At 46.8% G+C, this 15,100-nt stretch overlaps 1 protein-coding gene and 1 long non-coding RNA gene across 6 annotated transcripts in view; one reads left to right on the top strand and one right to left on the bottom strand.

Annotated features, from left to right (window-relative positions):
- The window catches only part of LOC138764249 (uncharacterized), a 39,141-nt gene extending 38,452 nt beyond the window's left edge, over positions 1-689 (top strand). The window contains exon 3 of the long non-coding RNA XR_011358088.1: positions 567-689. This is a non-coding gene — a long non-coding RNA (uncharacterized lncRNA). The remainder of the gene's footprint in view (positions 1-566) is intronic.
- srgap3 (SLIT-ROBO Rho GTPase activating protein 3) overlaps positions 1-15,100 on the bottom strand; it is a 263,068-nt gene that overhangs the window by 191,047 nt on the left and 56,921 nt on the right. The gene's annotated exons all lie outside the window — the stretch shown is intronic.

Genomic DNA, 15,100 nt, shown 5'->3' with positions numbered 1-15,100 from the left:
AATATTCATCTTCCACTGCACGTCTTTTGTCGAGCCTACTTGTGGTTTTCTCATATGTTGCCTTCAAGGTAGGCATGTAGTGTGTAGGACTCTGTATGAAGCATATAAATTGTACACAAGGGTACACACCACGTAACCTTGGTGTACTCTAGGATTTCAATGTGAGGAAAGAAATGGGCCCAAAGAGAACATTGAACCTGGTTTTAAAGACCTAAAGCATGACTGGGCCGTGATCCTCTCTCATCCCAACATATCTTCGCAATGGAAGCTTAGCAAAGCTTCATGCAGTGTTCACCTTGGGACGATTTGCGGAAAGGATGGAGCAGCAACACAACTGTTCTGGTGCATGCTGGGAAATGTGGTTGGACATGGACCCAAGGACATCTTCACTTTCACACAATTCGACAGGAGAAAATGGAGAACCAAGGAGATGGTCTTAATATGGCCAACTCACATGGTAAATTTAATTATAGTGAATTCTTAGATTTTATTCTTATTTTGTTTCAACTCCTTACTTCAGATTTAGAAATTACAGCTGCTGAGAGCAAAAATGTTTTCTTTTTTAGATGGACGCTGGGTGATTCGAAAGAGCAGATGCAACAATCTTTGGATGTTCTGCCAGGAACAATATTTTTCAATGTGATGTCTCCAATGTTGACAACAATGTCAGATGCAGGTTGAAACCTTACCACAGGTTCTGTCAGTTCACCAATTTAATGCATGTGGTAAAGCCCAAGAGAGACAAAGAGGTTGATGTTCCCCATCATATTCATTATAAAAGGTATCGCTTCTCCTTGCAAGGATATAATATTGCAATAGGTATCATAAACACCCTCTCAGCTCCATGAGTTGATAATGTTCCAGCCAAACAAGGAGTGTGAGTGCCAGGGTTTCCTCCGGTTGCTCCACTTTTCTCCTATATCCCAAAGACTTGTGAGTTGGTAGGTTCACTGCCCCAAGTATATGGGATGAGTGTCAATGGATATTTGATGCCCAGTGTGGATTGGTGGGCAGAAGGGTCTGTTTCCATGACCATTTCAGACAAGGCATTTGTACAAGGTGTCAAATGCCATCTCCTGTCTGAACTGATTTTATATCAATGCTATGAATGAACACCTGAATTTAGTAGGTTTATAAAAGACAGATTAATTCAAGATTCCTTTATTAGCATGTAATAGAACAGAACATGTAACATTACACAAAATTGTCTTCTGCCTGCTTAAGGCCATTAGTGTTGCCTGGTACGAGAAAGAGAAACAAAAGTGAGTCCCGTGGATTCAGCAAATCCGTGGATTTCCTGCTAGCTCTCCTGCAGCCGCACAGACCCCTGTTCTATCCATCAGTGACCCAATCTCCACATCTAAATCTCAAACACCATCAGGAAGCCTCCAGTGCCCAAGATCCTTTGGGACCTTTTCTTGCCCTCAGCACCCTCTGAAATCCCATTTCCAATATCAAGTTTCGAGGTGCCAGTATCCAGCAGTCTACAGCCTGTGCAGATCCCCTGACCACAAGGTGCCTGCACCTTGTGTGTGTCCCTCAGCTAGTTCACTGCCATGGTCATCGTCCTGCAAGATCATCTCCTCTGCAACTCCTTCTCAATGAGGAATGTTCTTCACATTTCTGGTGCCCGGCACTGCTCCACTGCTCCCAGGAGTCTGCAACTCCCTGTGGCGCTGCTGAGTACAGGCACCGCCATCTTCGGCACAGAGTTCCGCAGTTGCAGGATTTTAGTTTAAACACGCTGTCTGCAGTTTTAACAAAGGCTTTTGATAAATCTACTGCAGGTCATCATTTAACATTGTTGATAAGTTCTTGGGAAGTGCTACTTTAAATGAAACGACATAAAAAAAACAATTCCAGAAATGTGGAAGAAGGTTCTACTTATACATTAATTCCGTTTCTGCATGGGTTTTCTCACACTCTTCAAGATGTCCAGGCTGCAGGTCATTTGGTGTATTTGGGCATTGGAGGCTCAGAGTCCAGAAGGGCATGTATTCAGGTTGTTTGTCTACATTTAAAGGTACACAATGCAATTGAAACACACCCACACACTCAAATATGCACCACACGCTCAAACATGCACCACAAGCTCAAACATGTACCCACATGCTCAAACATGCACCACACGCTCAAACATGCACCACACGCTCAAACATGTACCCACATGCTCAAACATGCACCACACGCTCAAACATGTACCACACACTCAAACATGCACCACATGCTCAAACATGCACCACATGCTCAAACATGCACCACACGCTCAAACAAGCACCACACACTCAAACATCTACCCACATGCTCAAACATTCACCACATGCTCAAACATGCACCACACGTTCAAACATGCACCACACACTCAAACATGCACCACAAGCTCAAACATGCACCACACGCTCAAACATGCACCACACGCTCAAACGTGCACCACACGCTCAAACATGTACACACATGCTCAAACATGCACCACACGCTCAAACATGCACCACACGCTCAAACATGCACCACACGCTCAAACATGTACCCACACATTCAAACATGCACCACACGCTCAAACATGCACCACACACTCAAACATGCACCACAAACTCAAACATGCACCACACACTCAAATATGCACCACACACTCAAACATGTAACCACACGCTCAAACATGCACCTCACGCTCAAACATGCACCACACATTCAAACATGCACCACACACTCAAACATGCACCACACACTCAAACATGCACCACACGCTCAAACATGTACCCACACACTCAAACATGCACCACACACTCAAACATGTACCCACATGCTCAAACATGCACCACACGCACAAACATGTACCACACACTCAAACATTTACCCGACACTCAAACATGCACCACACACTCAAACATGTACTTACACACTCAAAATGCACCACACACTCATACATGCACCACAAACTCAAACATGCACCACACACTCAAATATGCACCACACACTCAAACATGTACCTACACGCTCAAACATGCACCACATGCTCAAACATGTACCACACGCTCAAACATGCACCACATGCTCAAACATGCACCTCATGCTCAAACATGCACCACACAAACATGCACCACACACTCAAACATGCACCACACACTCAAACATGCACCACATGCTCAAACATGTACCACACACTCAAACATGCACCACATGCTCAAACATGCACCACATGCTCAAACATGCACCACACGCTCAAACATGCACCACATGCTCAAACATGCACCACACGCTCAAACATGCACCACACGCTCAAACATGCACCTCATGCTCAAACATGCACCACACAAACATGCACCACACACTCAAACATGCACCACACACTCAAACATGCACCACATGCTCAAACATGTACCCACACACTCAAACATGCATCACACGCACAAACATGTACCACACACTCAAACATTTACCCGCACACTCAAACATGCACCACACACTCAAACATGTACTTACACACGCAAAATGCACCACACACTCAAACATGTACTTACACATGCAAAATGCACCACACACACTCAAACATGTACCCACACACTCAAACATGTACCACATGCTCAAACATGCACCACACACTCAAACATGCACCACATGCTCAAGCATGCACCACACGCTCAAACATGCACAAGCTCAAACATGCACCACATGCTCAAACATGCACCACACACTCAAACATGCACCACATGTTCAAACATGTACCCACACACTCAAACATGCACCACACACTCAAACATGTACCACACGCTCAAACATGCACCACACGCACAAACATGTACCACACACTCAAACATTTACCCACACACTCAAACATGCACCACACACTCAAACATGTACTTACACACTCAAAATGCACCACACACTCAAACATGCACCACACACTCAAACATGCACCACACGCTCAAACGTGCACCACACGCTCAAACGTGCACCACACGCTCAAACATGTACACACATGCTCAAACATGCACCACATGCTCAAACATGCACCACACACTCAAACATGCACCCACACACTCAAACATGCACCACACACTCAAACATGCACCCACACACTCAAACATGCACCACATGCTCAAACATGCACCACACACTCAAACATGCACCACAAGCTCAAACATGTACCCACACACTCAAACATGCACCCCACATTCAAACATGCACCACACACTCAAACATGCACCCACACACTCAAACATGCACCAAATACTCAAACATGCACCCACAAAAACTCAATTGTTTTAAAACATACATTCAGAAAATATAATTTTAATCTATTTTGCAAGGTGCACAAAATACATGCATGTAATGCAATGATTCCTTTGTGAAATGCAAGTGGCTCACTTTCAAGGGGGATACCGTCTAACAAGACTCGCATGCCCTTTCCCTTCTGGCGAGCTGATATTAGACTCCAGAGGGCACTTGCCTTCTCAGACAGTTGGTGATGAAAGTTCAATCCAATATATCCAGCCAACTCGATAATTAGCTGCCGAACCGCTCTTACGTTGCAGTGGTTCACTCACCGATTACAGTGCAGTTCTGCACACCCAACAGTTCCAAATGACAGGGAAAAACATGGAAATACGTTAATTAGCCTTCAAAAAAGGCACCAGCTTCCCACCATTGCTAGGAATTCAGAATCTATTTATTTTCTTCGATAGGAGCCCTACAATTATACACAATTACAGAGGTAAAATTACAGAGGAAGCTAAATGAAAATAGAACTGTTGGGATCTCCCATTGTGAATACTGTTATGACATTATTTGGTACACTTGGTTTATTTCTAATTGTTGTATATAAACACAGGATAGCAAAGGAATCGAGATGAGCGAGAGGCCTTTGCATGCCGATAAACTGCTAATTAAGGGGAAAAGTTTCCTTGCTTCGGATTTCTCTTTTGAAGCTTTCCCAAGTACCTGCCACCCCAAGCTCTTTTCAGTTTTCAGAACATCCACCCCTGGTTCCCTACGCACTCTCAATTTCCCAACCACGATGTAGCAGCTCATCTTCTAACCGTATTTTACACAGAGGCCTTTGGTTATAAAATGGTGTGCCTTGGCAGTGTCCAGCATGTCATGCCAAATCTGCCCAAAGGAATCAATCATCTTCACCAAATTATAGGTAAATCAAAATATAGGCAGAGTCGTGCAAAGCCAGGAGGGATTTCAGGAAAGAGCACCACTAGTTCAACAAACCAGGTTCAGAATGACAAAGAAGACAAAACACAAATCCACTATTCAATATGCAGACAATCAATACGATCCAATGTTACATTGTACTTTCCTCAGAAAAACGCATCTCGAAACAAAGTAGACAGCACCACGACGCCACCATGAGACTAATTCAAACAGGAACTCACCACAGGTAAAATATCACACCAAAATTCACCACAGAGTGAATCAGCAAAAGTCACCACAGAGTGAATCAGCAAAACTCATCCAGGGAAGTAAATTACTTCTATTTCGAATCATTGATCCTGGCCTGTGTTGTTCAGAATACATAAATCACGGAGGAGGACTGGGTGATTTCCCCACCCTGCGTTATTCTGTCCCGCGTTAATCTTTTCAGCATTACACTTATCCCGCGTTTCTCCGGCCAGCATTAATCTGCCTCCGTGTCTATCTGACCCCAGTGTCACTCTGACCGCGCATTATTCTGACCCAGCGTTAGTCAGACCCCTTGTTACTCTGACCGCAGCATTACTCCAATTGCATCACTCTGACCCATCTGACCTTAGCATTACTCTGTCTGTGTTACTCTGACCACGTGTTTCTCTGATCCTCAGTGTCACCCTGACCCAGCGTTACCCTGACCCAGCGCTACCCTGACCCAGCGTTACTCTGAGCCAGCGCTACCCTGAGCCAGCGCTACCCTGAGCCAGCGCTACCCTGAGCCAGCGCTACCCTGAGCCAGCGCTACCCTGAGCCAGCACTACCCTGACCCAGCGCTACCCTGACCCAGCGCTACCCTGACCCAGCGCTACCCAGACCCAGCGCTACCCTGGCATTGATGCTAGTTTAGTGTTAGCTCAGTATCCTGATAACGTGGAGGCAGCTTTTCTGTTCTCAGCTGGATCGAATGGTCACTGGCATTTCACCAAGCAGAGTACATACCCTGTGGGTGTGAAGATCAATCTTCCATCTCCTTGGAGAGAAATTATTCGGTTGCTGTAGATCCAAAGGGGCTTGGGCACTGACAACTTCCTGATCTTACTGGGAGAGGGGCTTGGAGGGAGGAGGGAGACTCAGGATGGAACAGACAGGAGGCTTTGTGGCTACGGAGGTTATGGTGAAGTCAGAGATGGCGGGATTGGAGGAGGTGGCAGAATCCATGGACACTTGGTGTTTCTGAAAGGACCCACTTTTACTTCTCTTTCTCTTGTTCAGAATGCTAGGCTGGTGGCACCTTTATGTGCCCTTACAGGCAAACGGGGGTTAACAAATCTTGTGTAGTATGTACATGACAATAGCCCCTTTCACACCCGAGTCCCACTAATTTGGCTGTGCAGTAGTGTCCGGGGATAATAATGGAGATTTGGCTTTTCACATTTGACCACTCCTAATTGGGACACTGAATGCTTTCACACTTGCAAGGAGCCATCACTGGGGTTAAGACTGTTCTACCTTCTACTGGTGACACCATGATGCATTGAGGGATGGTGGACCTACAGCATGAGAAAGTTATTAGCACTATCGCGTACAATTTTTAAAGATCGTGGGAAAAACTATGGTGAATCTGCCCTCCCAGAATTCCATGTAGCAGGGAAAGGGCTGTATGGCCAGCTGCATGCATGGAGCATTCATGGAGCAATTCCTCTGCCACACGGCATTTTGAGAAGTCAGGTCTACCATCGCTTTTTCCCATGGTCTTTATAAATTGTACACTATAGTCCTATCAACTTTCCCACACTGTTTAAAAATTGTCCGCTATTCATTGCCATTTATTTCCTCTCTCTCCCGCTGTGACTTTCCCACAGAAAATTTTATACCTTCATTTTAATTTTTTTATTCCTTCACGTTCCTGCACTCGTGCAAAAACTTGGGTAATTTCTATCCCAGAATGTAATTGCCCGTTCTACACTTGCCTGATTGCAACGCCAGCATCTGCAGACACCGAGGATTGTACTAGGGGTCGAGGCCATCAATCCCCGGCGTGAGATGACATCATCTGACACCGGCGTTGAGAAGATTTTCCTTTCACACTAAACACTTTAAAGGCCAATTGGCTGTTAAATCCTGGGACCATTTGCAAGGGTGAAAGGGATTCTTGAAGTCTCGGCTCCCCTTGCAGACACTGCTGAGTGACCACAATTCCAGCGCTCCTGGAGCGATTCCCAGAGACTTCCCATGGAGTGCATTTCTGCAGACTTTCTTGTCTAACTCACAGAAATCCGGTGTCTTTCATTTGAACCCATAGCAGTGCTCTTAAATCATTTTTTGGAAGTCTCAGTTCCTCATTCCTCTCACAAACCATTTAAGCCTCAAGCTTGGCTTCATTTCAACATTATTTAAAACAATTTTTCATAATCTGCAATGCGACCCATGATACTTTGTCTGCTGAGGACTATTAATTAAAAAAGGGAGGCAAGAAAACTAATTTATTTTATAGTGCTCAGGAAACTACAGGTTTGAATTTAAACCAGATTCACATCTGTCTTACATTGAAGTTCTGGATCTTGTAGTAGAAACTCCTCAAAGCAACATACACTTTCCAAAGTTTCTGAAATTCTACGATATGAATCTCTCTGGCTTGGAAATTCCCAAAATTGCCTGGTCTCCCCTCATGCCTGCCAGTACAACGTTCCAAAGGGGCAATAATGGGGCAACAGCAGTGCACACAGGGTGTCATTTCTTCTACACTTTTAAAACATTCAGCAGATCACGGTGTTGGAATGTTGTCCCCTTTCCAATCTCAGTCTCTCCTTGTGAGCCCCTCACCCCAGGATTCAATGTCCAGAATCTACACTTCACTCCTCCTGACTGGAACCACCTTCCGTCCAATCAATGTGACGGGTTGGCTCTTCTCAAACAGTTTAATGAATTCCCACACCCAAACAATGAGGGGAAGCCCATTCATTCTCCACAGGTTTCTTGATCCCAGGGTCAGAGGTCAATCTGGGGCATGTAACCTTTTGACCCATGGAGGGACAGGACCACAGTCAAAGGCTTGGTGTCCTGGGGTTGGGCGGAGAGCTCACATGGTGGCAGGGAGCAGTGCCCAATGGCAGGGAGAAGGAAGCAGCTGTCGTGCTCCTCCTACCACGGCTGAGCAGGTTGTGATGGCAACTCTGCTCCAGGCCCGAACCTGCCGGCCCTCCGTTGCTCCAGCACCCCGAGGTCAGGACCTGTCGTTCCCCAGCTCCAACTGCTGATGTCTCCCACCAAACCTTTCCCACTGCAAATAGAGTGCTCATTCTTATTCACTCACAGCTCAATTGAAATAGTGGTATGTTTGTATAGCCTGACTTTATTCTGTAGAGAACAGCTGAATCCATGAACTTCATTCCAACATTACTCAGTTGCTTTAGTTTCCAATTCGCAGCAAGTGTATCTCACTGGGACGGGAGCCAGGCAGAATTCCTTCATTCAGTTCCAAATGCAGGGAAGCTGGCTGAAGGCCAATTGAAATAACCTGGTTTCTTGACACTGTTCAAAAGGCAGAAGAGGAATCACAGGAGCTGCTTCTCCCTCCCTGCCTGCTATCTGCTCTCATGCACTCTTCCCCTCAGCCATTTGGTTCCAGGACACCCCTAGCCTTTGACCCAATGCTCCTGTTCCCCTTACGTCTGAAGGCAAGGGGTCAAGCACCATCAGCACTGCCCTGGACCAAGAGCTGTTGCCCAGGGATAACCAACCTGCGAGCAGTGCCTCCGCTCATTGTGTGGGACAATGGTGGTGAGACCACACCTAGAATACTGTGCGCAGTTTTGCTCTCAATTTTCCCTTGCAACCGCTGCAACCGTGCCTGCCTGTCCCGCATCGGACCTGTCAGTCACTAACGAGCCTGCAGCAGACGTGGACATAGCCCTGCATAAATCTTCGTCCGCGAAGCCAAGCCAAAGAAAAGATTTAAGGAGGGCTTGAATGCGGACTAAGAAAGGTTCTTACAAGGATGTAATGGATTCAAGCCATCTGGAGTTCTGAGGAAAGAAAGGCGACTCATCGAAAGCTGTCAGGTTTGGGGGGATTGGACAGAGCGGATATCTAGACTGGGGAGGTGGGTGAGCATGGGGTACTTACTGCCCAAGATGAAGATGAGGAAGATTTCATTTCCTTCAGAAGGTTGTGAACCTTTGGAATTGTCTACTTCAGAGAACAGTGGAGTATGCACAAGAGGAGTAAGATGAGGAGGAGATCTGAGGGAAGGGAGAACATCGAATCAGATGCCAAAGGAAGTGGTAGAGCCTGGGGCAGTTAGAACAACTACCGAACACAGGTACATGGGTAGGGAAGTTTTAGAGAGACAATGGCCAAGTACAACAAATGGGGCCAATTGAGTACAGCTGTGATCATTTTGCCTTGCCTGCAGGAAAGAGAATCCCGGGGTTATATGTGATGTCACGTATGTAAATCTGAAATCTGAAGGCCAAGTGCGGTAAACCACTGTCGTGCCATGATTGGGTGGCCGGCTGGACTGGCCTCCCGAGACCAAGCCTACCCATAGCCCCTTTCACTTTGCTTCGATCAGTCAATGAGATTGATGGTTGTTCCAGTCTTTAGTTAATAAAAGCCTGATAGTTTCACAACTACAGCCTTTTGTGATTATTGATGGTACATCAATTTTATTAACTAAAAATTTCAAAAAAAAGCATGGAACGGTACCTGAGAAGCTTCACATCAACTCTCGGTCGCCATACGCCCTGAGCACATTTGAGTTTTGGTTACGCTGCTTTGAAAAATTCCTGGCAGTGGCTGCGGATGTCATCAACATGGACGCTAACCGACTGAAACTATTTCTCTCACAGGTTGGCCCCAAATGTTCCCAATGACCAGCGACACTAGCCCATACCAAGCAACTATGGAGATCCTCAAGGCACAATATTGCAGGAAGGTTAATGAGGTCTATGCCAGCTCCTGGCCACCAGAAAACAGCAACCTGGTGAGTCGAGCACCGAGTACCTGTGGGCCTTCTGGATCGTGCATAGAGTGTAAGTCTGTATCATCCACCCAGAACACAGAGGACCTCATCAGAGATGTGTACACGTGGCAATGACAACTAAAACAAAATGTACTCGATCTGTAAAGGGCAGCTGAACTTACAGAGACACTAGAAGTGGACCTCCAGAACTTAGATGATTACTCGGTCGCTGCTATCATGTGACGGGGCATCGTCCTGCCCCGTGAGTGACTGGTCTCCTCCACCGTCTCACTACTCAAATGATCAGATCTCGGCCTCCGGTGTGGGTGATCTCCCCAAGAGCTACTTCTATGGGCAGGGTCAGCACCTGAGGAAATGCTGTCCTGCCAAGAATGCAGTATGCTCCAGGTGCCAGGAAAAGGGGCATTATGCTAAAGTTTGCCAGTCCAAACCATGGACTGAAATCTAGCAGCGCCACGTGTGGACACTCATAATTCCGGGTGCGTGATCAGCGCCATCTTTTCCTGCACATCAGCGACGTATTTGCAAATCATGCAGGCTGGCATTCTGGACTCCGCACCATATGCCATCTTCCCAGGCATACAACAAGGGGTGGAGGCCAGCCATCTTGGGGCCGAGGGCAGCCATCTCAGGCGTGAGCACCCATCAGACTCAGAAAATGAATCCATACAGGCCTCCATCACCCTGAACCAGGAGGCCCCGCAAGAACTTGCCAGGTCCATGATGGACGTCTAGGTAAACGGGCACGATATCAACTGTTGGAGGCGTAGTGTACAAACATTTCAGACTGCTCGTTATGCCTCAACTCTGTGCCTCCCTGCTACTGGGACTGGATTTCCAGTGCCAACTGCAGACAGTCACTCTGTGATTTGATGGGCCACTCCCCCCCCTCACCATCTGCAACAAACAATTCTTAGATGGCCCCCTGCAGACAGTGTGGACTCTTGACCCTCAAGGTCAACCCTCCTCCGCTGTTCACCAACTTCACCCCCAAATGCAAGCCAGTGGCCACCAAAAGTAGACGGTACTGTGTGGCCGACAGGGCGTTCATTATTGGACGAGGGCATCTTCGAGGCCAGTAAAAGCCCTTGGAGTGCTCAGGTGGTCGTGATAAAGAATGGGGATAAGAATCGGATGGTCATAGACAACAGCCAGATTATCAACTGGTACACGCAGCTCGATGTTTGCCCCCTTCCCCACATATCCGATATGGTCAACCAGATTGCACAATATCGGGTATTCTCCACGAATGACCTGAAGTCAGCATATTACCAGCTCCCGATCCGCCCAGAGGTCCGCCAGTATTCAGCATTCAAGACTGATGGTTGCCTCTACCTCTTCCTCCGGGTCCCTTTCAGGATCACAAATGGGATCTCTGTCTTCCAGTGGGAGATGGACCACTTGGTGGACCACTACAATCTACAGGACACCTTCTCACACCTAGATAACATTCCTATCTGCAGCCATGACCTTCAGGATCATAATGCAAACCTCTGCAACTTCCTCCAGGCAGCAAAATACATGAACCTCACTTATAATGAGGATAAGGATGTGTTCTGAACAGCATGACTGGCCATACTTGGCTGCATGATCGAGAGCGGCGTTATTGGCCCCGACCCAGACTGCATGCGTCCGCTGATGGAGCTAACCCTCCCACACACCCTCAAAGCTCTGGAGATGCCTTGGGTTTTTCTCATACTACACTAAATGGGTCCCCAACTATGCTGACAAGATTCGCCCATTGGCCATCACGTTTCCCCTGCCAGCAGAAGCCCAGGGCGCATTCAACAGTATCAAAGACGACCAACCAAGGCAACCATGCATGCCATAGACGAGTCCATACCGATCCAAGTAGAGAGAGGCTTTTCACTCACACACCCTCCAAGGCCCTGAAATTCACCACTCCTCCGTTGAGGAGGTGGCCCAACCTATCGTGGAGGCAGGACGCTACCAGAGGCGCTGGGAAACAGTTCACTCTCCTCACAGATCAGCGAGTGGGAGCGTTTATGTTTAATAATAAGCAAAGGGAAAAAATCAAGAATGATAAGATCCTCAGGTGGAGAATCGAACTGTCCACTTACATTCTCTACCACCCCAGCAAACTGAACGAGCTCTTTCCCAAGGAAGCTCATGTTCAAATGGACAGACTGCAGACTCTCCACAATAGCATTTGCCTCCACAGAGTTCCTCGGTTTTTCCATTTTATCAAATCTTGGAATCTACCATACTCCATTGAGGAAGTCCAGACTATGACTGAAAACTGCCAGGTCTGCGCCAAATGCAAACCTCAATTCTACTGGCCGGACAAAGCGCATCTGATCAAGGCTATTCACCCCTTCGAATGCCTCAGCATCAATTTCAAGGGACCCCACCCCTCCTCCAACCTGAATATCTACTTCTTTACAGTCAGAGATGAATACTCCCATCGCCATACCTTGCCCACAGTTATCAAGGCCCTCCGGAATATCTTCACTCTCTTTGGGTACCCCAGCTTCATCCACAGTGACCTTGGTACATCATTCATGAGTGATGAGCTGCGGCAGTACCTGTTGACCAGGGGCATCACCATGAGCAGGACCTTAGGGGTCCTTAGGGGTAACAGGCAAGTGAAATGGGAGAATACACAATATGGAAGATCCTGGCACTGAGGTCATATGGTCTCCCTGTCTCCCAATGGCAAGAGGTCCTCTCAGACACACTCCAGTCCATCTGGTCACTTCTATGTATGGCCACCAACAACATTCCTCACAAGTGGATGTTTGCTTTCCCTAGGAAGCCATGGACTATGCTACCTCCGCAGGACCGGTCCTGCTCTGGAAGCACATCAGGCAATCTAAGATGACTCGCCTTCTCCACGTGACCTCCCAGTATACCTATGTTGCCTTCCCTAATGGGTGCAAAGACACGATCTCGGGCATTCAACAGACACCCCCCTCCCATTTCAATCTTAGGGGTTCCAGAACCTGCAGCTGACCATCCCTACTCCTGGCCACTGTTGTTGCCCATGATGTACCATCTCTGCACTCCCCCACCACCCCACTTGTCCCCACCCCTCGACAAACTGTTAACAGGCCAACCTCACCACCTGCTCAGGGTGCTACAGCAGCTCCCCCAACCATTACCACATCGCTCGCTGCGGCAGAGGAGACCCTCTGATAGGCTTAACCTGTAGCATGTATATATGTAGAATGCTTTGCCTTCTCTTTTTTTCTCACCTCACAGGACTCTTCTTAAAGAGAAGGGGTGAATGCAGTAAACCACTGTTGTGCCATGATTGGCTGATGCCAGCTGGACCTGCCTCCCAAGACTGATCCTACCCATAGACCCTTGCTTTTGAGGCATGCCTGATTTAAAGGAAATGTAGTTTTGTTCCCCCTTTCACTTTGCAATGAAGTTGGTGTTTGTTCCAGTCTCTAGTTAATAAAAGACTGATAGTTTCACAACTCCAGCCTTTTCTGGTTATTGATGGTAAGTGTGACAATTTGGGACTGCTTGCGACGATCCAATAGTAACACGGGATATGTGGTGCAATGATATCCATAACTGTAATATATAGAGGATGGTGAGAAGTTATGGGAAAGGACATCTAAATCACTGGGTGATGGCAGACAGAACACAGATCATCAAATACAACACAGCACACCATTAATCTAGAGAAGGCTGGAACCAGACTACAATATCCTGTATGCTGGGATGTCACGAGACAAGACATTGGTATAGTGTGCAGTTCTGGTCACCAAGTTATAGGAAAGATATCATTAGGCAATCAAAGCCAGAGGGCTTGAATTATAAAGAGAGGCTAGACAGGCTGGGGCTGAAAAGTAGAAGAGGCTGAGAGGAGCACTTATTAGAAAGATTTGTAAAGTCATGAAGAACATCGATAAAGTAGATGGTTTTTCCTCGAGTGTGGGAGTGCAAAATTAGATTTAGGCACAGATTTAAGGTGAGGGGTGAAAGTTGAAGGGAATCTGAGGGTAGGGAGTACATAGAATGAGCTGTCAGAGGAAGTGGGAGAGCCAGGGACAGTTAGAACAGCTACCAAACACAGGAATGCGGATAGGGGAAGTTCAGAGAGACATAGGCCAAGCACAAGCAAATGGAGCCAGACCAGTGGGTAACTTAGTGAACATGGATAAGTTGGGCCGAAGGGCCTATTTTCTTGCTGTTCATGTCTCTGACTATAACAGCAGAGGTACCAAACGGCACTATATTGTGGGAGATGTGGTAGAGTGGATTGACGGGAACCAGAAGAGACAGAGTTCCTGATAATTCCCAAAGAATCAGCATGGAGAAGAATTTATTTTTTTCTTTCCACAAAGAACAGTTACAGTTGGAATGCACTGTCTCAGAAGGAGGGAGGCAGCCTTTTTGGTGGCAATTGTAACAAGGAGCCAGATGTTGTTTTAACTCCAATGGTGTCCATGAATTGAACACACAGCCCTCTTATTGGGGGTTCTCGGTCATTCTATGGTTTTAGGATCATAATCGGAGGGGAATTGGGATCTTGCTGTGCCAAGGAGCTGGCCAGGTCATCATAGAATGGAACAGCACAGAAACAGGCCCTTCCATTTCATGATGTCCAAATTAAACTAAAACCCTGTAACTTATATCCCCTAGTCCACTGTATATTCAATGACCAGCCAGAAGCCTCTTATATGCTACAATCTTCCACCAGTTATCCTGGCAGTTCATTCCAGACACCCAACACTCTCTTAAAAAAATCTTATCCCGAACACTCTCCTCCTCACTTTCAATGCATTTTCTCTCGTGCTTTTCCCTAGGAGAAAGATTTTGACTGTCTACCCTATCTACCCCTCTCATAATTTTATAAACTTCTATCAGGTCTCCCCTCAACCTTCGATTCTCCAGACAAAAACAATCCAAGTTTGCACAACCTCTCCCCATACCATCTAATCCACCCAACATGTCAATAACTCTTCTTTGCGTCCTCTCTAAAGTATCAACATCCTTTCAGCAATG

The sequence above is a fragment of the Narcine bancroftii genome, chromosome 5, assembly GCF_036971445.1.
Source record: "Narcine bancroftii isolate sNarBan1 chromosome 5, sNarBan1.hap1, whole genome shotgun sequence".
In the NCBI taxonomy this organism is placed as follows: Eukaryota; Metazoa; Chordata; class Chondrichthyes; order Torpediniformes; family Narcinidae; genus Narcine; species Narcine bancroftii.
This window is presented reverse-complemented; position numbering and strand designations above follow the sequence as displayed.